Source organism: Papio anubis, chromosome 11 (genome assembly GCF_008728515.1).
Source record: "Papio anubis isolate 15944 chromosome 11, Panubis1.0, whole genome shotgun sequence".
Taxonomy (NCBI): Eukaryota; Metazoa; Chordata; class Mammalia; order Primates; family Cercopithecidae; genus Papio; species Papio anubis.
The window spans coordinates 113,739,960-113,763,347 of NC_044986.1; the positions used below are offsets into that span (position 1 = coordinate 113,739,960).

General features: G+C 47.5%; 1 protein-coding gene and 1 long non-coding RNA gene across 15 annotated transcripts in view; one reads left to right on the forward strand and one right to left on the reverse strand.

Annotated features, from left to right (window-relative positions):
* Nucleotides 1-23,388, forward strand: part of CAMK1D (calcium/calmodulin dependent protein kinase ID) — a 489,271-nt gene that overhangs the window by 443,017 nt on the left and 22,866 nt on the right. The gene's annotated exons all lie outside the window — the stretch shown is intronic.
* LOC103887314 lies at nucleotides 9,329-11,613 on the reverse strand. The gene is made up of 2 exons (XR_004177095.1): nucleotides 10,905-11,613; nucleotides 9,329-10,110 (listed from the first exon to the last, which is right to left on the reverse strand). It is a non-coding gene; the product is annotated as an uncharacterized LOC103887314 (long non-coding RNA).

The window sequence follows — 23,388 nt, forward strand, 5'->3', positions numbered from 1 at the left end:
CAAACTGAAACTGCACCCCTGACATAACAACTCCTTTTCTCTTCTCCCCTAGCCCCTGGGAACTTCTGCACTACTTTCTGTCTCTATGAACTTGACTCTTCTGGGGACCTCATATAAGTGGAATCACACAGTGTCTGTCCTTTGATGTCAGGTGTATTTCACTCAGCAAAACATCTTCAAGGCCCATCCGTAGTGTAGCATGGGTCAGAATTTCCTTTCATTTTAAAAGCTGAGTAATACTCCGTTGTGTGGTTAGACCATGTTTTGTTTATCCCCTTGGTCCATTGATAGACATTTGGGTTGTTTCCACCTTTTGGCATCATGAATAATGCTGCTGTGAACACAGGTGTAGAAATACCTGTTTGAATCCCTGCTTTCACTTCTTTGGGGTTTCTGTCTGGAAGTGGAATTGCTGGGCCATGTGGTAGTTCTACATTGAATTTTTGAGGAGCCACCATACAGTTTTCTGTAGCAGCAGCACCAGCAATTTACATGCCCAGCAGCAAACACAAGGGTTCCAGTTTTGCCACGTCTGCACCAACGGTTGCCGTTTTCCTTTTTTTTCGGTAATAGCCCCCTAATGGGTGTGAAGTGGTGTCTCATTGGGGGTTTCAATTTGCATATTTCTAATAGCTAATTAAGCCTCTTTTCATGTGCCACTTTGGCTTTTTAGTGGACACAAACCACTATGGAAATAGTACATCTCCTAAAGAAATCATGAGAAAAAAATGCAGTGAAAATCTCAATTTAGCCTTTAGATTTTTCATTTCTTCTCAGACGTCTTATCTCCATAACCCAGGAAATGCAATTCTAGGCCATAAGCTTGTTGCAGTTATTTCAGGATCATCAGTTTTGTTTCTTATTTGTTTTATTTGTTTTGCTTAAGTCTACTGTAAAGTTATTTTTAAATTACAATTTCTTTTAGAAGTTATACTTTCAAACACTTATTATGGAACATACTTTTAGGGTAGGCTTAGGCCAACTTGTTTCTGCAATTGCTAGGAAATGAATTTCCCCATTTCATCATCCCCAAGGAGGGAGCATTTCCTTGCAGAAAGAGCCCCCTGCACACAATGAGAGACTGCAGGGGATGGTGACTGGAGAAAGTTCTGGCAGTGTGTGGCATCCTCTCCTCCTCCAGGAATGCTGGAAACATCCCTCCACCACCACCACATTGGCTCTGGTGCAGCATCTGAGCAGCAGATGGCCTTTCTCCAGCATTCAAGTGGGCTGCGTTTGTTGCTTAGTGTGAGTTTAGGTAACAGTGCCTGTAGATTCTTGCCATTATCACAGGAGAATTTCATCCATTGTGATATACCTGGCCTAAAGGACTCTCCTTTATGGAAATTGGCAAAGGGCCGTTTCGTCTGAGCTTTAAAACTAACATATTGCACTTACAGAATGCTTTCCCTTTCAAAGGACATTGATCACCTTTTGCAGTTTTATCCTTTTGAGGTGTGTTTCACAGCCTTTTGAGAATCTAATGAAAGTTGTGGATTCTATCCCCTAATAAGATCACATGTGCATGCACACATACGCACACAACACACACACACACACACACAACACATGCACACACAAAACACAACACACACACACAACACACGTGAGCACACACCACGCACACGTGCACGCAACGTACACCACACACTCAACACACACCACACACGCACACGCACAACACACACATGCACATACAAAACACACACACCACACACGCACACACACCATACACACACAATGTGCACACACACAACACACCACACATGCACACACACGCACACAACACACATGCATGTATGCACACACATGCACATGCATACACACGCGCACACGCGCATGCACACAACACATGCACACACACAACACACGCATACGTGCACACAGCACATGCACACAACACGCACACAACAAACACACATGCACACAGCACATGAACACAACACACACACACATGCATACAACACACAACACATGGGCACACACACACACACACATGCACACACATGCGCACGCACGTGCCCACACATGCGTGCGCATACACGCACCCGCACACATGCACGCGCTCACACACACACACACACAATTTTGCATACCATTTTCTCGGGGGATGTGGTCATTGTCCTGGTAAGCAGACACTGGACAGGAGCCCCATGTTATTCACCCTGGCTCTAAGTCCTCAGTTAGAAATCTTATCAGAGGTCCTGCCTCACCCAGCTTAACTATGGAAGGCTTAAGGAAATAAATGCTAGGCCGTTCTTCCTGCAAAGAACTGAAGCTAGTATCAGTCATCTAGAGAAACCTTCCCTGGGGCTGGGGAAAGTAGCCCTTTTTCTGACCTTCTGGTTATTTGTTCCTTTATGTCTATCTGAACGTTGAACAATGAGTTGGTCTGCATGAATGTCTGTGGACTCCCTTTGAGTTTGTTTGTATAATTATTTCCCTGAAGTCACAGCCGTGGGAGTGGGGCATTGGTACAGCTCTGGGAAGGCACATATTGACAGATATTGGCAGATGTTTCTTAGAATGCCTGGGACACGCAATTTAAAACTGAGCAATGATGTCTTAGTCAGATCAGGCTGCTACAAAAATATGCCACGTGGTTTAAACAACAGATATTTATTTCTCACAGTCTGGAGGCTGAAAGTCCAAGATCAAGGTATCAACCAATTCTTTCCTGGTTAGGGCTTTTTTCCTGACTTGCAGACAGCCGCCTTCTTGCTGTGGCCTCACATGCTGTAGAGAAAGTACAGAAGAGCAAGCTCTCTGGTATCTTTCCTAAACCAGTCACTGGCAAAGAAAACAGGATCATGATGGTTGGCCAAGTGGAGCAGTTGACAGTGGGGAGAAGCCTTGAGTGAAAGCAGCGTTCTTCTAGGTAACTAACCACGTCTGCCATGGACCATAGGTAGGATGACGTTGGAAAGAGGGCCAGCATGGCTAAAGATAGTATCAAGACAGGACATCAGAAGGTGACATGCAAGAAGTAACCTAGTGCCAGAACAAAGAGAGACTGGGTAAAAGTTTGGATTTTAACCCAAGGGCATTGGGAAGGGTTTTGAGCAGTGTTGTGACCCAATCTGATTCACATTCAAGTATTATTCCAGCCACTCTGAGGAAAGCATTGGAAGGAAAATGTGGAAGGTGAAGATTGAGTGGGAAGCTCTGGGCAGAGGAGTGGTGAGAGGTGCTTCTCCTGGGGAGGCAGTGATTATGGAGAGAGTGGTGGAGAGATCTCAGATTTATTTTGGGTGTGGAGGATGAAGGAGAGGGAGTCTTTAGGTCTCAATCCAAGGAGTTGGCTTAAATACCTGTGTTGATGGTTAAGAAAAAAGAGAGAGGAATGGAAGAGGAGCCGATTTAGGAGGGTGGGTGAGATCAGTAGTCTGGTTTTGGATACGTTAAGCTTGAGACCCTTGGGAGATACCCACTGAGTAGTGTGTGCACGTGTGGTGTTCAGGAAAGTTCTGGGATAGAGATACTGGCACGTACTTCTGAGTATGATTTGACAAGTGGTGCACCCAAACCCTTATGATTTCCATATACATTGCAGTATTTGCCAGGGTTCAAGTGTAGTATTAAGCAAACACATGCCATATTTCTTTGAGTATAAATTTGGTAAGTTTCCACTTGATGGTTTCCTGGTCACACTAGCTTTGCCCCAGAGACGAGTCCCAGATCAATTTCATGACTGTGTCAGATTTCAAGATGGCAGCCTGGGCTTCTGTTTTTCCAGGTGCCTTCTAGAGCTCTGTGAGTCCCAAGCAGAGAATGAATGGACTCTTGGCATCTCAGTTGTATTCTGTAAGATGTTCAGACTCCTATGGGTGATAGGTCAAATCCTGGGTATGATTGAGTACATAACACGGCTGTACTTGGAGAACCACCAGCCTCAACTTTATTTTCAGTAGATTAATCTCCTTACAAATTCATCTTTTCTCACCATACAGATGGTTGGTACTCTGTTGAGAGGCATCGAGTCTGTATCATCTTTCCATGTTTCACCCTTTGCACGGTGCCTGGAATAGAGAAGGCAATCAATAAATGCTGGTTGTTGACACTAAGAATGATAAGTTTGAGGCTGGGGGTCTGATGTACAGGGAGGCCCGTGCACAGCTATGGTAGGTCACAGAATGCAGTGGTCACTGAGGACAAGGAAAAGCACCATCAAGGTGGGTCTAGAAGGTTGGATAAGCAGAGAGATAAGAGCATCAGACAGGATGGGGAGGGAGGCAAGGACCAGAGCAAAGTGCTGCGGCCTGCGTGAGGGCTCATGAAGCTATCCTCTGACCATTCTGTAGCCTGAGTTTGTGTCGATGTCAGAGATAGGCACTGGATTTAAGCAGCGTTAGACATCAGAACTCGTGTGTCTCATTCTCAGACTCTCTCCTTCCCGTGGGTCCTCCATGCCTGGTCTCCCATTCCCATCTAAAGACTTACGCACCAGGCCACTGAGCGGTCCATGACCAACAGGCAGCATGCCAGGGAGGCCGCCTCCCCCGGGGAAGGCACGGAGCACCTCATTCTTCCCAGCTGCTGTAATGGAAAAGAGGTCAGCCCCTGCAGTGTTTTGGAGCGTAGCACTCTTATTTTTGTTTGATAAACCTGTCACGCTGAGATATCAGACTGCAGCCAAAGTGGCCGTGACAGGCCACGGCACCAAGTTTTCTCCTCTTGCACGCCATGTAAACATTCCTCCTTTTGCTGGTGTGTGCACTTGATAAATTGGCCCTCTTTTGGTCTCCATTTATCTACTATTCATCATTTGGAAGGAGAAATATTTTTTCCTACCAAGGACACTCATTTTTAAAAACTCATGTGATGGGTTCTTATCCTGCCAGGAATCTTGCTTTGGGGATTAGGACTTGCAAAAAACATCTTTGCTCAAATGGCTTATGTTGCTGGGAAGGACTGAGGATGGCGTGGGTTGGGCTTTGTGATAAGCGTGTTGTGTCCAGTATGACAGGCTTGGCTCAGCCAAGATAGCATAAGGTCCAAGGCACAAATTTCCTCAATCAAGATGAACTTCAGCATCTCACAGGTCAATCTTGATTTTGTGATAACATATAGCCCACCTTTCTTCTCAGAACTTGAAGAATACTCATTTTTTTAATGATTATTTAGTGATCACTTGCCTAAATTATGTTCAAGGATGCTGTGTATTGTGAGGAGACACCATGAATGTGGGCTAACAGTGGAGAAGGATCCTAAAGAGATTCCCACTCCCAAATTGGAACAGGCATTTCAGAGGCACAGGAGCAGGCTGGACAGGTGGGCTGAACTTGGCCATGGGTGGGGAGACCTCAGACCTCTCTGCCTAGAAGAAACTCTAGGCAAAACCCTGGTGGTACCCCGCTTTCTTTAGTGGGCCTCCACATCGCTCACTTTTTAAAATTTGCTCACATAAATGTCGATTTGCCTGTGCATGCAGCTGAATTAGCTTTGGAAGAATTGAACAGGGAAGGCCTCGTCTGCATGCTCATATCCGTGTTCTGAAACAAAAGATGATCCTCGCCAACGCAGTTCCCATCCCTTTGAGCAATTGACAGCTGACTGTTGATGGAATACATATGTTCCAAGGAGAACTTGAGCCTAAGCATCCCCCGAAGAGAATGCAGCGTGGTCACCGAGCCCCAGCCCCAAGCCCTGGGGGGTCGTGATGGCTGTTACTCCTATCAGTATGAGGAGTGCTGACTTTAATAGGGACTGTTCACTGACGTGGCCAGCCGGCAACAGTCGCCTGGTTATATTCATGAGCTTTGTGAGGTGGGGCACAGTGCCTCATTCCAGCCACTGTGGGCTCACGGTCTGGATTTTGGCTTTAGAAATTTGGAAACTCAGTTTGATCTGTTTGTTCATCTTGTTCAGACATCTTTGTGAATTGATTCACAGTAACTAGACTCAGGAAAAAAAAAAAAAGACTGGACTGTCTGTTGACTAAATCATAATGCAGTTTGTGCTTCACAAGGTAATTGGATATGCGTGTCAACAAACAAACATGTTCTCTCCCCTATAGGAAACGCTCCGTGAGAAATCAAATGAAAAGCAGAAGCTTTCTTTCTTTTGGAACAGGGTATCAGAGCAGTGGAGGCGGGTGGCCTTAGATACGTTCATGAAGCCTGTGCTGGTCTCCAGGCCACCTTCTCCACAGAAGGATGATTCCGCTGAGCAGCTCTTTCTATTGGCTGGTGAGCACAGCTGACCAGTTCCTGGTTTTTTTTTGTTTGTTTGTTTGTTTGTTTTTTAGAGACAGAGTCTTGCTTTGTCACCCAGGCTGGAGTATAGTGGCGCAATCATAGCTCACTGCAGCCTTGACCTCCTGGGCTCAAGTTATCTTCCCACCTCAGCCTCCGAGAAGCTGGGACCATAGGAGTGTGCCATTATGCCCAGCTAATTAAAAACAAAACAAAACATAGAGACAGGGTCTCACTATGTTGCCCAGGCTAGTCTTGAACTCCTGGCCTCAAGTAATCCTCCCAAAGTGCTGGCATTACAGGTATGAGCCACCGTGCCCAGCCCCTAGTGACCAGTTCTTATGACTCCTCCTTTCTTCGGCTTTAAAGACCAGCCTCCGGCCACCCACCCTTTCCCATGATCACTCCCGCATCGTTGTTTGATTTCAGCAGGCATTGATTGTTATGATTCCCGGGTGACCAATTTTAGTTCATGGATTGCATTTCAGTTTGGCTGCTTTCCAAGGGTTTTCAGAAAGGACCTCGTCTCCCCATCATGTTCTCTGCCGGGTACATCCTGGGGATGGCTAAATGCCACCTGTGGGTTGTGACTCCCTGCAGCTTTAGTTGGAGACAGAAGTTGGGCCATATTTCAGCTTTGTTAAGCTGAGGCAAGAGACTTGAGTCATTGTCTGTGACAGTTGGTTTACTCTACCTCTAACCCCTCAAAATACTCTGGTGTCAAAGAGCAGGTGCAGGAGGCACACAACAGTGATGGGGGAAACTTCACAAGCAGTGCAGTTGAGGGAAATCGGGCATTTAGATGGTGAGGAGAGCAGCTCCCTGCCAGTGACCTCAGGCTGTGTGGAATGCACCAACTTCTGTGGTTTTGCCTTCAAAGGCCGTGAGGTAGAGAGGGCACCACAGAGCGAGAGGTCGGAAGGTTGTGACTCACAGCCATCACTTTTGTGCCCTGAATGGCGTGGCTTCACGCCAGATGGAGAAACATTTTACTTCCTGTGCCCTCTTGTTTTCATCTTAGCCCCATCTCCTAGAAGCCGTCATTTACATAGCAGCTAAATGCTCTGGGATATTTAGCCTGAAGAATGGAAGGCAGGAGATTGACATCCGTTCACTTAACTCACATTTATCGAGCCTAAAATGTGTCAGGCAGGTTGATGGGGATGCAGAGATGGATTTATCACCAGTCTGGCCTAGGAGGCACTTACTGTCTGCTGGAGGTGACAGACAGTAAACAGATAAATTACAGTCTAGTCTTCCAGCTGTCTGAAATGGGAGGGAGGTGGTGGGCAGCTCCTAGAACAGAGTCGGGACTCTGCTCTGCCTGAGGAAGCCTTCCCAGGACAGGTGACAGCGACCTGGGTTTGGAAAGATGGGTGAGAATCTGCCAGGAGAGAGGTAGTCCAGGCCGAGGGAAGCGCTCTGTCTTCAGTATCTGCCTAGAGAGATTGATGGTTCTATCCTCTCAAGACCCAGTTATCTGAAAATAAAAAGTGCTGTTTGTGTATGAGAAAAGAGGTGCCATTCAATTAGAAAGATAGTGTTTAAAATAGAGTTTGAAGGACTTGATCGAGCTTTGAAATTTTAATATCTCAAACTTGGGGATGGGGAAAATATAATCTCTGAATTATCAGGATTTTTTCATTCCCTTAGCAGGATACTGTGCACACGGAAGAATCAGGGGCTCTTTATTATGGTTTTAAGTATGTGTTGGATTTGCATAGCAGCAGCACTCAGCAGGACAGGGGCAGGGCATAGACGGTGAAAAGAACAAAGAACACGCACAGGGGAAAATGCCCAGCTCCACGGCGGGTGGCACAATAGCAAGCAGGTGGATTCGGGCCCCATTTGTGACGAAGAGAGCAGGGATGGAGGCTGGGAGGGGAGGGATTCCACCGCACACCAGCAAGTCAGGGAAACCCTGGAGGACATGGGTGGGAGGATCCTTGGAAGAGTTGATCCGAAGCCCACGACTCAACGCGACACCGTGTAATGTGGTGCACGGTGCCACCTTCCCGCGTCTGGTCTCCTTGCCGTCCACGTTCCAAGGGCTTATTTTCTAGACCATCTCAGAAGTGCATTGTGAGCATTCAGCGAAGAGGACACGCTGAAAGTGCAGTGCAAGGCCTCAGCCAGTGGGATGGAGGGAGCAAGACATTGCCCAGGTGCCATTGTCAGCCTATGCAGATGCGTAACTGCTTACCCATCCAAACTGGGAGGCGGGGAGGGAAAGAGGGAGAAAAAGGAGAGAGGGAAGGAAGCCAGGGAGGGAGGAAGGGAGGAAGGAAGAGCCTAACCACCAAGTAAGCAAAGTCAAGCTGCAGAAATCAAACTTGGAAATCCTCCATGCGTTCCGCATCATTGGTTAGCACTTGGTGCTAATCGCCTCCAGATTGGGCGTCTGCAGTCTTCGTGCTTTGGTGTGAAATCCACCCCTCATGAGAACTAACTCATCTGCTTTGTCCCCGGTGTGCACTCAGTTTCACTGTTAGCATGAGCTGTGCTGAAAGTGGTTTTTTCCCAACTTCCTGCAGATGTGTTTTGCCCTTTAGGAGGAGGCTGGTGCTCTGCACAAATGCCCCGCGCTTTCTTGAGGTAGTGTCCATTTGACTAATGCAGGAATCAAAACGTGGATTTTGCTGCTCGCTAGTCATGCTTAGAGATGTATTTTGTTCTCCCTCCCTTCCTCCCTGCCAGTGTTCAATTTCAGTCATGCATAAACTTTCTAAGGAATGGGTTTCCTTTTTCCTCTCCAGTATTCCCTTTCCTTTTTCCCCTAAATCTTTTCCTAATCTGCTTACTCCTTCTCAGTTTGCAAGACATTATCTAAACCTCAGGGGGTGCAGCAGGCATTTATCCCCCTTGCATTTTCATCACCAGTACTTTGCTGGAGTCACCCTCTGCATAGTTTAATACGTGAACCATTCCTAGTTTCCCCGGCCTGCTCTCTTGTAAGTTTGCAAGGAGAAAGCTCTGGAAATGTGCACAGTCAAATATACGGTTACTGAAATAATTGGATTACATTTTTATAATGATTCAGGTCTCATTGGCCTTTAAATGTTATAAATCCAAATAATATGCTGAAACCTGTTTTGATTACTAAGTCGGCCTTGCAAATAAGTACGAAAGATTTATCAGCTTTTAAAAGCTTTGCTTTATTTTATTATTTCTTAAAGTCTGTCATATTATACAGAGTAAGATTAATACAATTCAGATTTCTTCCTACAGGGTGCAGACATTCATTCAATAAATATTTGTTAAATATTGACCGAGTGCCAAGGCAGAGGACAGACAGTGGCCACCCAGTGGTCGCTAAATGTGGACACACTCTGATGTCCAAAGGAGCGATGCCCAGAGTGGATTGATTTTGCTTGTGTTTTTCAGACCCCTATTGGGCCTGGGTTGGCCTTGAAGCCTGCCTAATGTGTAATATACCTGGGGATTTGTTGTTTCGGTCATTTTTATGGCAGCTTGGCCTCACTGTATAAAAAATATTCCTTAACAAATATGCCTTTGAGCAAGCGTTCTCAGGAAAGCTGGAGCTGTTCTTAGAATTGAGGGTTCCTTGGCTAAGTGTTCAGAAATACTGGCATACAAAGATCAGACTTCTAAAGCAGGTCGAGTGCATTCTGTCATCATGTTCATAATACAGCGCTCAGAATAGTGACCAGAGGCAGCGTCTCCCTCTGTCCCTTCCGTAACGGCTTAGAAGGTTCTGTCAGGGTGTACGGTTGTTAGTGGGTGGTTCTGAGATGTTGCCCAAAATTTTAAAATACGTTGCTTCGTTTTGATGGGTAGAGTGTGGGACATTGGGGTAAGTCCTCAGGGCTCATCTGCTCCTCTCTCCACCTCAACATTGCTCTTCCCCATGCTGTGCAGCTGCCCTTGCACTTCAGCGTCTTTCAGCTGGAGGAACCTGAGAAGGAGGAGATGAAGTTGGGATAAAAAGGAGAACAGGGGGATAAGGGTGTGGGAATCAGCATTTAATGATCACTATGTCACTGGAACTTTCAGATGTTACATCTCTAGCACCGATCCATCCATCCATCCATCCATCCATCCATCCATCCATCCATCCATCCATATTTCTGTCTATCTAGCTATCTGTCTATCCATCCATCCATCCATCCATCCATCCATCCCATCCATCCATCTATCCATCCATCTATCCATCCATCCATCTCATCCATCCGTCCATTCATCTCATCCATCCATCCATCCATCCATCTCATCCATCTATCCATCCATCCATCCATCCATCCCATCCATCCATCCATCTTTCTCATCCATCTGTCCAGTCATCTTTCTATCTGTCGTCTATCTGTCTATCCATTCATCCATCCATCCTTCCATCCATCCATCTTCTGTTTATCCATCCGTCCACCCATCCATCCATTCATGAATCCATTCATTCATCTTTCTATCTGTCATCTGTCTATCCATTCATCCATCCTTCCATCTATCTATCCATCCATCTCATCTATCTTCCTATCTATATCTATCTTCATTATCATTATCTATCATCTGTCTCTATCTGTCTATATCTATCCATCACCTGTCTGTATATCTGTGTGTTTTATATATCATACATATTAGCATATGGAATACATGACATATGTTCCAATATTTATATAAGGTGGGTGTTGTTATCCCCATTCACAGAATAAACTGAACTCAGTGAGGGTGACTTTTTTTCCCAGTGTCACTCACACAGTTCCTGATGGAGCCAGGCTCCACACCTGTGTCTCCTTTCCTCTGACTTGCTGGCTGAGGAAAACTTTCCACACAAGGAAAAAGTCGCCCTTTTTCCTTGAAAAAATCACTTCTATTCTCCTTCATGGCCTTTTCTTCCAGTTGGACTAAAACACAGAGTCCTGGGTTACCATTAACTGATGATTATTCAGTTATCAGTGTGAACTGTTGTGTTCAAATATTTTTTCAGAAAATAAAATAAGTCTCAGCACTTTCACAGGTGTTTAGAAAATTCACTTATATCTGTTAACTTTATTTCCCAATTTCTCCCAGTCAGCAAGGCACTCCTGTGCCCTGGCCAGCCTCACAGAGCCCTGCAAGGCCTCGCCAGAGGGAACTCTTTGCTTTTGTATCCTCTTGCAGCTTTGCATGGGAGCGTAGCACTGGAAAAAAGCTTCTCTGTCCTGTTGGGATTTGCTCAGTACAGACGCACCCTCATTTTTCTCCAGGCCCTCTCTCCACAGACAGGGCCATCATGATCCTGGCCATTCTCCTCCCATCTGTCTTCAGGAACACAGACTGGGTAGAACATTCCACGCTGATTTTGGAACTGCAAGACCTCTGGGCTGTTCTTCATTTCTTTCTCTTTTTTTTGAGACACAGTCTTGCTCTGTCACCCAGGCTGGAGTGCAGTGGCACGATCTCAGTTCAGTGCAACCTCTGCCTCCTAGGTTCCAGCAATTCTCCTGCCTCTCCTGAGTAGCTGGTATTACAGCCGCGCACCACCACACCCAGCTAGTTTTTTGTATTTTTAGTAGAGATGGGATTTCACCATGTTGGCCAGGCTGGTCCTGAACTCCTGACCTCATGATCTGTCCACTGCAACCTCCCAAAGTGCTGGGATTACAGGCGTGAGCCACTGCGCCCGGCCTGTTCTTCATTTCTTTGGCAGGTCACATGACCTTGTCTCTGGCTCTGTTTTCAAAAGTATAGTATAGAAAAATCGTGGCAGTCTGACTGCAGAGGTAGGTTCTGAAAGAGAACATGCAGATATGGTGTTTCCCCAGCTTTGCAGTGCTACGTCTGGATGGAGGTCCCAAAGGTTAATATGACCTGGCTCTGGAGTTGCACAAATAGAGTAGAATTCTGTGCTGTCTCTTAGATGTAAGCAAGTGGTCTAATCTTTCATGCATTTACTTCCTCATCTGGAAATTGAAGATTGAAAAAGTTAGCTTAGAACTGCATTAAATGAGACAATAATATATGTAAATTGCATAACCCAGTGTCTGGCATGGTGACAGTTCCGTACATGGTAGCTGTGGTTATTAACATTTACAGGAGCCGGGCGCGGTGGCTCAAGCCTGTAATCCCAGCACTTTGGGAGGCCGAGACGGGTGGATCACAAGGTCAGGAGATCGAGACCATCCTGGCTAACACGGTGAAACCCCGTCTCTACTAAAAAATACAAAAAACTAGCCGGGCGAGGTGGCGGGTGCCTGTAGTCCCAGCTACTCGGGAGGCTGAGGCAGGAGAATGGCGTGAACCCGGGAGGCACAGCTTGCAGTGAGCCGAGATCGCGCCACTGCACTCCAGCCTGGGCAGCAGAGAGAGACTCCGCCTCAAAAAAAAAAAAAAAAACCATTTACAGGACACATTCTCTAGAAGTGGTTTCTCTACTGTAGAAAAGTAAACGTTCCACTGTCCCATTTAAATAAGGCTGGACTGTGGAACCCTGAGGGGCAAGACCTGGGTCTGTCTTACTACTCCATGATCAGCATTTCACACAATGCCAGTGCTCTATCAGTATCTGTAGAATTGGCCAAGCATGGGTGTGGCTCACACCTGTAATCCCAGCACTCTGGGAGGCTGAGGCAGGCAGGTCACTTGAGGTCAGGAGTTCGAGACCAGCCTGGCCAACACAATGAAACCCCATCTCTACTAAAAATACAAAAATTAGCCCAGCTACTCGGGAGGCTCAGGCAGGAGAATCACTTGAACCTGGGAGGTGGAGGTTGCAGTGAGTCGAGGTCACGCCATTGCACTACAGCCTGGGCAACAGAGGGAGACTCCATCTCAAAAAAAATAATTTTTTATATATATACACAGATATATATATGATTGATAGAGAGATAGATAGATAGATAGATAGATAGATAGATAGATAAAATATATATCTGTAGAATTGGCTTGAAGTAGCCTTTGTTTTTCTAGACCAGAGCTCTGGATGGATGCCCAGATCTCTTCTTCAGCTCCCTGGTACTCACTTTCCCTGTCTCCTAAACAAGGGGTTGGACCAGGTGATAGCTTCTGGCCCCCAGAATAAAATCTTTGACGCTGCGAGTCCCCCTACTGTGAAAAGTACTTCTTCAAACACACTTTTCAGCTTCTGGTTTGAGGACTCAGGCTGGGAGCGGGAGGCGCCACCTGTCAGCTCTGTCATCGGATGGGCAGTTGCTGGTGGGAGGAGCTCCGCATCAAGGAAGTCCCTGGAGGCAGTGGTTGAGGCCCTGGACCTAGGTGGGCCCAGGGCATGTTGAAGTTTCCTTGTGTTCATTCCAGTCTGCCTTGAGTAGTGTCATTTACAGTGGATGCCATTGGCCATCAGGAGACTTCACTGCAAAAATAACTGAGAAAGTACTACACTTGGGAAAATTTGGTTCGATTTTCATTTTTCAGGGTAAACACCTATTTTGGGATGTTCAGTACAACTTCTTAAGTCAGTACACACACACAGGCATGAATATTTCACACAAAGTATTTCTTGTTCATCAAAGAATAATCAATCAACAGATATTCATTAAGTAGTATCGAGGCCAGGTGCAGTGGCTCACACATGTAATCCCAGCACTTTGGGAGGCAGAGGTGGGTGGATTACCTGAGGTCAGGAGTTCGAGACCAGCCTGATCAACATGGTGAAACCCCATCTCTACTAGAAATACAAAAATTAGCCAGGCGTGGTGGTGGGTGCCTGTAATCCCAGGTACTTGGGAAGATGAGGTGGGAGAATCGCTTGAACCCGGAAGGTGGAGGTTGCCGTGAGCCAAGATTGTGCCATTGCACTCCAACCTGGGTGACAGAGCAAGACTCCCATCTCAAAAAAATAAAAAAATTTAAAAAAAAAATACTATTGAGTGCTAATGAAAGATATAGGCTGAGTATGATGGCTCATGCCTGCAATCCCAGGATTTTGGGAGGCCAAGGTGGGAGGATCTCTTGAGCCTAGGAGTTCAAGACCAGCCCGGCAACACAGCAAGACCCTGTCTATACCCAAAAAAAAAAAAAATTAGCCCAGTATGGTGGTGCATGGCCTGTGGTTCCCACTACTCAGGAAGTTGAGGCAGGAGAATTGTATGAGCCTGGGAGTTCGAGGCTGCAGTGAGCTATGATCATGCCACTGCACTCCAGCCTGGATGATAAAGCTAGACCCTGTCTCAAAAAAAAAAAAAAGATAGAAAAAGATAGATAGAAAAGAAATACTAGGCCAGGCACAGTGTCTCATGCCTGTAATCTGAGCACTTTGGGAGGCCAAGGCGGGCAGATCATGAGGTCAGAAGATCAAGACCATCCTGGCCAACATGGTGAAACCCCATCTCTACTAAAAATACAAAAATTAGCTGGGTGCAGTGGCGTGCACCTATAGTCCCAGCTACTCAGGAGGCTGAGGCAGGAGAATTGCTTGAACCCGGGAGGCAGAGATTGCAGTGAGCCGAGATTGCACCACTGCACACCAGCCTAGCAACAGAGTGAGACTGTCTCAAAAAAAAAAAAAAAAAGAAATACTAGATATGGCACAGGCTTTGTCCTTCAGGGACTCATTATCAAGGTGTGAAGGTAAACATAATCATGATAATAAGCCATAATATCTTTACATTTCTTTCTTTTCTTTTTTTTTTTTTTTTTTTTTGAGATGGAGTCTCGCTATCTCCCAGGCTGGAGTGCAGTGGCGTGATCTCGGCTCACTGCAAGCTCTGCCCCCCAGGTCCACACCATTCTCCTGCGTCAGCCTCCTCAGTAGCTGGGACTACAGGTGCCCATCACCACGCCCAGCTAATTTTTTTGTATTTTTAGTAGAGACAGGGTTTCATCATGTTCGCCAGGATGGTCTCGATCTCCTGACCTCTTGATCCACCTGTCTTGGCCTCCCAAAGTGCTGGGATTACAGGCATGTGCCACCGCACCCGGCCGCTAATTTTTTATTTTTAGTAGAGACGGGGTTTTACCATGTTGGTCAGGCCAGTCTCAAACTCACTCCTGATCTCAAGCGATCCACCCACCTCAGCCTCCCAAAGTGTTAGGGTTACAGGCATGAACCACTGTGCCTGGCTGATAGGCCAATATCTTTATATTTCTTAAGAGAACCCTAGAGGGAGGTGGGCTGGACTGTGAAGAATGAGAACTGTTTGGAGAGGGACCGAGTGGGGTGGGGGATGGCAGTCCTTGAAACACAGACATTGAACGACTCGTGCATCCAGCCACCTTTTGCTGAGCGCATGCTATGTACTGGTCTAGGACCAGGGTTGCAAAAAGGAATGAGGATCACCACCGTTGGGGGGCTCAGACTTTATCAGAGAAGACAATGGGACGTAGACAGATAGAAACCAACACACATGCCTTGATGATGGTGCCTGGGAAACTTGGAGAACATCAAGCTGGGGTCTGCCCTGGCCGGGTGGGATCAAGAAAGACAGCACTGAGCATAGACCCATGCACGGGGCTTTGGGAGAGAGCAGGTCACATCTGTGCACAGCGGGAGAAGAGCAACCCTGGGCACAGAGAACGGTGCATAGAAAGGAATTTTCTCAATTAGGGATGCAAGGCTTCCCCTGACCAGCTCCAAATTACCTTTCCTGGTATCTTCTACACTTGCTGTTTATTTTGAAGGTTAGTGTTGGGTATCTGTCCCCCTGACCCCCAACTAGAATGTAAATGGCATGAGAATAGGGACTCTGACCCTCTGTTCCATGCCTGGGACCTGGTCAGTGCTCAGTCAGTCTTTGGTGACAGCCAGAGGACTCCCTGACAGGCGGGTTTTATTAATATTAGCTTCCCAGCCTGAATCACTGCTGTAGATGCAGGTCACACCTACTCCCGGGAGCCTTCCCTGATTACCTGTCAGACTGCTCACTCTCCCCTGCCTTCCTGCAGCAGCTGTGGAGGAGGAATCCACTTGTTCCGTAGCATCCAACCTCTGGGCCCTGGCAGGGCCCACACCTTTTGCGTCCCTTTTGCAGCTCTGCAGCCCAGCAGGACCTCACAGTGTTGAGGCTCCTCCCCTCTTTCAAAGTGGCCTTCTCCCGAGCTCCACCCTTGACCCTTGACTCAAAGTCACCAGCTGAGCAGGTGGAAGGCCAGGGAGATGACCTAATGTGTGATCAGCTGGGTGATTTTTGTCCATGCCAGGGGCTTGCTGGCACATACAAAGAAGCAGATAAACTAGCTGTGCTTACCCAGCCAGCCAGCCATGCCAGGCTTCCAGGGAATTTGAGTCTGGTTCCCATCCACATACATGCATGCTTGAATACGCCAAGACCGTGGGGACTTTGGGGGCTGTGGCAATCTGGCTAGATCAACACCTGTCTCTGGTCACTCAAAGTCATGTCTGTTTGGAATCGCTGCTGGCCAGACACATCATGGGCCAGATCAGGTCCGTGGCGGGTCTGTGTGCGACCCCTGAGCTGAGGGATCTTATCTGTTCTGAGCGATCGCGTCTCCTGTCCTGGTTTTCACGCATGTGCTGATGGCTCTCTCCCAGCACCCCCATGATACACCAGTCCCTGGCATCAGGCCTCTAACTCCAGCTGCCTGCTGGCTGCCTTCACCTGAATCCCTCCCGTGTACCTGGTCCAGCTCTCCCCAGCCTGAAAGGAATCACATCTTTATCCTTTGTGGGACGTTGGCAGTTCTGGTTGCGTGGAATAGATTCTCTACGGTTGCCTTAAGGAAGAGGGATTTGTTGCACAGCTTCGTGTGAAATGAACTGGAAGGCCGAGCACTGATGCGACCGCGAGCATGGGTTCCTCTCACAGCCTCACCACTGAGTAGAGGTCTCTCCTCCTGGCCCATGCTCTGCCCTCTTCCCTGCTTTCTTTTATTGTGCGGTGGACACCTAGGCAAGATCCAGTGTAATTATCAGAGCTAATTACCAGGGATGGGGCTGCCTCGGGGAGTTGGCTCCGCTGCCCTCTCTCCTATTCACCCTGCCTACAAAGAACTGCCTGGAACCACCTCTCTGAGCAGGCAGCGTCCACTAAAGAGGGAGCTGGAATTACCAGGTGCTGTGGTTGACACAGCCAGGCCACCCCGGCCACCTGCTCCTTGTCCTGCATTCTTCAGGCAGTGGACGTCATCTCTAGTCCATGCTGGGGACCTTTGAGGCATCCTGGCCTTCGCTGTTTACACCGTCCTACGCCAGATCTGCCCGATTGTGTCTAAACTGTCTGTTCCCCTGTCCAGCTCCACTGCAGGCCGCCGTGTCTCCTCTGGCTGAGGCAAGTTGGCGATTTGTCTTCTTGCCTCAAATGTCTCTGCTGCAAAGTCAATTGTCCCTATCGCCCCTCTGTCTGTACCTCTCAGGGGCTTCCTTCTACCTGCAAGATAGACCACCCACCTGAGGGTGGGGAACACAGCCCTCCCAGGCATCACCTCAGCTCTCACTGTGCACCAGCTTACATGCTGCACCGCAGCAGCAAGCTGTTCTTCTGTACTCGAATCAACTGCTGGTTTATGCCCCATGCTCTTATTCCTGGGCGGCCACTCCTGCCGGCAGCCCCCCCGTTTCTCCCATAAAATTCCTGCTCATCCCCGAGACGGGGCATAGGCGTCTATCTCCTCCACTCCCACCAGGCAGCTTGGCTTGCAGGCCCTTGTCTACCCAGAATAGCCTCTGCAGATTTGTTCCTGTCACCTATGTCATTATTATCTCTTTATGTGCCTCTCTCGCCCACTCTGAGCTCCTGAAGGCAGAAACTGGTTCTTAACTTAGCATTGTATTTCCAGTGTCAAACTCAGTATCTGGTATGTAGTAGGTGCAAACCAAATACTTGACAAATGCATGAGTGCTCAGTATACCTCCTGCTGGCCTACGTAGGCCAGGAGGTACTAAGTGACTATGTGTATGTTGGCCAATTAAAAATGAAGACAGTGGCTGAGCTCAGTGGCTCACACCAGCACTTCGGGAGGCTGAGGCAGGTGGGTCACCTGAGGTCAAGAGTTTGAGATCAGCCTGGCCAACATGGTGAAACCTCATCTTTACTAAAAATACAAAAAATGCTGGGTGTGTAGTGGCAAGGCGCCTGTAATCCCAGCTACTCTGGAGGCTGATGCGGGAGAATCGCTTGAACCCAGGAGGCGGAGGTTTCAGTGAGCCAAGATCGCACAATGCACTCCAACCTGGGCAACAAGAGCAAAACTCCTTCTCAAAAAACAAACAGACAAACAAACAAAAACAAAAACGAAAACTGTGAAATACTATTAAGATCCATACGGGGCTGGGTGTGGTGGCTCATGCCTGTAATCCCAGCAGTTTCGGAGCTTGAGGTGGGTGAATTGCTTGAGGCCAGGAGTTTGAGACCAGCCTGGCCAACATGGTGAAACCCCGTCTCTACTAAAAACACAAAAATTAGCCGGGTGTGGTGGTGCATACCTGTAATCCCAGCTACACAGGAGGCTGAGGCAGGAGAATTGCTTGAACCCAGCATGCAAAGGTTGCAGTGAGCCAAGATTGAGCCACTGCACTCCAACCTGGGCAACGGAGTGAGACTCTCTCTCAAAAAAAAAAAAAAAAAAATCCATACAGAAATACTTTTTAAAAATCACTGCCTGATAATAGCCATCCCAACAGGTAGGAAGTGGCATCTCCTTGTGGTTTTGATTTGCATTTCCCTGATGATTAGTGATATTGAGCATTTTTTCACATGCCTGTTGGCCGTTTGTATGTCACTGACAGATCAAAAAGGCAAGGTCTGGGGAGGATTTGCAGGTGTAGACTCTATGGAAAACAGTGTGGCAATTCCTCAGAAGATTAAAAATAGAACTACCATATAATCTAGCAATTCCAAAAAAATGGAAATCAAGATATTGAAGAGAGATGAACACTCCCATGTTCATAGCAGCCTTATTCACAATAGCTGAATAGGTGGAAAAAAGCTAAGTGCCTATGAACATATGAGTGGATGAAGAAAACACGGTAGGTGCATACAAGGGAATACTATTCATCCTTTAAAAAGGAGAGAGTTCTGCAACATGTGACAACATGGGTGAACCTGGAGGACATTGACACAGTGCTAAGTGAAATAAGCTAGGCACAGGAAGACAGATACTGCATGATCCCACTTGGACAAAGTATCTAAAATAGTCAAACTCATAGAATGAAAGAGTGGAAATGGTGGCTGCCAGGGACTGGAGGGAGGGGCATGAGGAGTTACTAATCACTGGGCACATACAGTTTCAGTGAAGCAAGATAAATGTGTTTGAGAGACCTCTTGTGCTACACTGCACCTATAGTCAACAGTAGTGTAGTGTACACTTAAAGATGTGTTGGCCGGGCCTGGTGGCTCACGCCTGTAATCCCAGCACTTTGGAAGGCCGAGGTGGGTGGATCACTTCAGGCACGTGAGATCGCAGACCATCCTGGACTAACAAGGCAGAAACCCCATCTCCACTAAAACACACACACACACACACACACACACACACAAATTAGCCGGGCATGGTGGCGAGCACCTGTAGTCCCAGCCACTCAGGAGTCTGAGGCAGGAGAATGGCGTGAACCTGGGAGGTGGAGCTTGCAGTGAGCTGAGAGCCGAGATGGCGCCACTGCACTCCAGCCTGGTGAAGAGTGAGACACCGTCTCAAAAAAAAAAAAAAAAAAAATGTGTTAAGATGCCAGGCACAGTGGCTCACGCCTGTAATCTCAGCACTTTGGGAGGCAGAGACAGGTGTTTGAGCCCAGGAGTTCGAGACCAGCCTAGGCAACATGGCAAAACCCTGTCTCTACAAAAATAAAAAAATTAGCTGGGCATGGTGGCATGCACTTGTAGTGCTAGCTACTTGGGAGGCTGAGGCAGGAGGATCTCTTGAGTCTGGGAGATGGGAGGGTGCGGTGAGCCAAGATTGCACCTCTGCACTCCAATCTGGGTGACAGAGAGAGACCCTGCCTCATTTAAAAAAAAAAAAAAGTGTTAAGAGGGAGGATCACATGTTGAGTGTCCTTACCACAAAATAAAATATAACAGTCACCGCCTGGTGTCCCACGTGGCTGTGGCTGGTACTCCCCTAGCACCACTGTTTTTTTATGTGAGTCTCGCTTTGTTGCCCGGGCTGGAGTGCTGTGGTGTGATCTCAGCTCACTGCAACCTCCACTTCCCGGGTTGAAGCGATTCTCCTGCCTCAGCCTCCCATATGTAGCTGGGATTATAGGCATCTGCCACCACGGCCAGCTAATTTTGGTATTTTTAGTAGAGACCGGGTTTCACCATGTTGGCCAGGCTGGTCTCAAACTCCTGACCTCAGGTGATCTGCTCACCTTGGCCTCCCAAAGTGCTGGGATTACAAGCGTGAGCCACTGCGCCTGGCCCAAGTAGCATCTTACTTGTTAGACCCTGCCTGTGGGAGCTGGGGGTGGAGAGACAGGGTCCCATCAGAGGGTTCCACTTGCACATGCAGGGGCAGGTAGGGCCAACCAGACGCCCCACAGAGAGAATGCAAAGTCAGATTGAAGCCCAAAGTTCAATTCTCGAGTCCCTCCCTTTAGTGCATGAGCAAAATGGTTAAGAACACAGGCCTAAAATCCGACAGAATAGGCTCAGGCCCTGATTTTGCTGCTTGTTGGTTTCTTCGCCTTTAAAATGAGGGATGTGCGAGGACTATATACGAAAAGGGAGGTCTGGGAACCACAAGGAATAGCACCGTGACCCTGGGCTTCATTGCAGCTGAGCTGTGAGCACCTCTAGACCCAAAGGACTGAGGGGAGGGGAAAAAAGGCAGCAGGAAAGATAGTAAGGTGTAAGAGTTCTTCCTGGAAGGTAGACCCGAGGCTGGGATGGAGGCAGTGAAGAGTGCTTTGAAGTTGAATTGCCTTGATTGGGTGTGACAGTTGCAAATGCCAGTGTTACTCTGAATCAGGAACTTTGAAGCCTAGAAAAATTGGGAAAGGCATTATTGCCTTTGAGGACCCTTGGCGATATAATTTGTGGATTATTTAAAGGGTTGGATATGTAAAAGAAGCCACATTTCTGGAACATTTGTAAATAACCCTGGGATTACCAGTGTGAGTGGGCGGCCCCGTGGTCACAGAAGTCCTCTGTGTATCAAAACAGCCCAAGGCTGTTACTTCTCCTCTTAGATCACCTCCACGCAAACCTGCTAATGACATAGCTTGGCCAGGGAGCTCTCTGAAATTTCTAGATCTAAGGAAGATTTTGTAACTTCTGTTTGTCCTTCTGTTATTTTACAATCCTTATTTTTAAATCTTTTCTCTTAATTTTAACTTACTTAGGCTCCAAGCTCAATCCATTTCCTTTTCCCGCGTCCTTAGTATAGCTGCACAAACACAATATCCTATAATACGAAAACTCGAAAACAAAAAAGAGCTAAGGCCAGAAGAAACTGGAATATACATTTAAAAGATTGGCACCCGGAGAATAAATCTTTCTCGGAATTTTCTTAAAGATTTTTTTCCTTGCAAAGAAAGCCAAACCCTGAAGAAAAACACACGCGGTTGTAAATAAACAAAAACCTCACATATCTAGAATTTAGGTTTTATTCCAAGATGAACTAACATTTTGCTCTGTCTGCGTTTCCTAATATGCACATTTCATTTTGCCTGAATCCTCATCGTGGGAGAAATGGACAGACCCATCTCAGAGCTCCAGGATTTCCGCGGGCAGTGAGCTATTTGCCTGGTGGTTTCGGAAGCCCTGGCTCTTGCTCATTTCACCAAAAGCAGCACATCTTTAGAAATGAAATTTTCCAGGCTCTTAGCCCCTAAAGCAACCTTGTGGGGAGAGATTATTTTGATTCTTCTGGGCCCACAGAATGTCTCACAGCCTTTAAAAATGTCATCAGGCACACCCCTGCGCAGCGGTGGCTGGTGATGCGCGTCCCACGGGAGGAACAGCTGAGGAATGGCGGTACCAAGGTTGTGTTTCCAACCTGTATTGCATTTCTTATGTGCTGACAGTCTAATCCCTCGCAGTCCTGCAGTCTGTTGATTCTTGTTAATTTGTTCTCATTAGACTAGTCCCTAGGCTATGGCTATGTTGATCTATGTGGTACAATTCAGGGCTTGTTTGGGTCAGAACTCCCACCATGGGACAAGCGTGGTGGCTCACACCTGTAATCCCAGCACTTGGGAGGCCGAGGAGGGTGGATCACCTGAGGTCAGGAGTTCGAGACCAGCCTGACCAACATAGAGAGACTCCATCTCTACTAAAAATACAAAAACTGGCCAGGCACGGTGGCTCACGCCTGTAATCCCAGCACTTTGAGAGGCCGAGGCGGGTGGATCACGAGGTCAGGAGATCGAGACCATCCTGGCTAACATGGTGAAACCCTGTCTCTACTAAAAATACAAAAAATTAGCCGGGCTTGATGGCAGGTGCCTGTAGTCCCAGCTACTTGGGAGGCTGAGGCAGGAGAATGGTGTGAACCTGGGTGGTAGAGCTTGCAGTGAGCCGAGACCACACCGCTGTACTCCAGCCTGGGTGACAGAGCGAGATTCTGTCTCACAAAAAAAAAAAAAAGAAAAAAAAATTAGCACAACATGCTGGCAGGCGCCTGTAATCTGCTACTCGGGAGGCTGAGGCAGAATTGCTGGAACCCAGGAGGTGGAGGTTGCAGTGGGCTGTGATCACGCCATTGCACTCCAGCCTGGGTGACAGAGGGAGACTCCCATCTCAAGAAAGAAAAAATAAATAAATAAACTGCCACCGTGGCTGCCAGCCTCTGGGTTGTCGCAGCCCAAGAAGCAAGTTCTGTACCACGCAGCACTGCACCTGGCCTTCTGGAATCAAGCACCGTCTTCCTGCAGCCTTAGGCCCACCTCTTCCTGGCCGTCCAGTGCCAACCAAGGCCAGCCCCCGCCTCCACATGGGCCCCAAGCATGTTCTAGGTCTTTTCCTGAGTGTTTTAGCCAGCCAAACTGAATCATAGAGCCACAGTATCTTCGAGCTGGAAACAATATGAGGAATTTTCTAGGCCAGCCCTTCGTGTTTTCAGGGAAGGAAATTTTGGTCCAAAAAAATGCATCAGTGGTAAAAGTAGCATTGAAACTGATTTCAGAACTGGAATGAGAATCCATGATTTTATGGAACAAATTGTAGTGGGTCTAATTAATGAGAATTTCCACTCCCATTACGTGTGTCAGATGACTGTTGTCCCACCGGAACTCTAAATTAGAAGTCACTTGCACCAGCATCAATATGATCTGTTAAAAATCAACCTTGAAATGGTTCCATGGAAAAATGGGTAGTATTATGCTATTGCAGTCTTACAACGTGTGTCA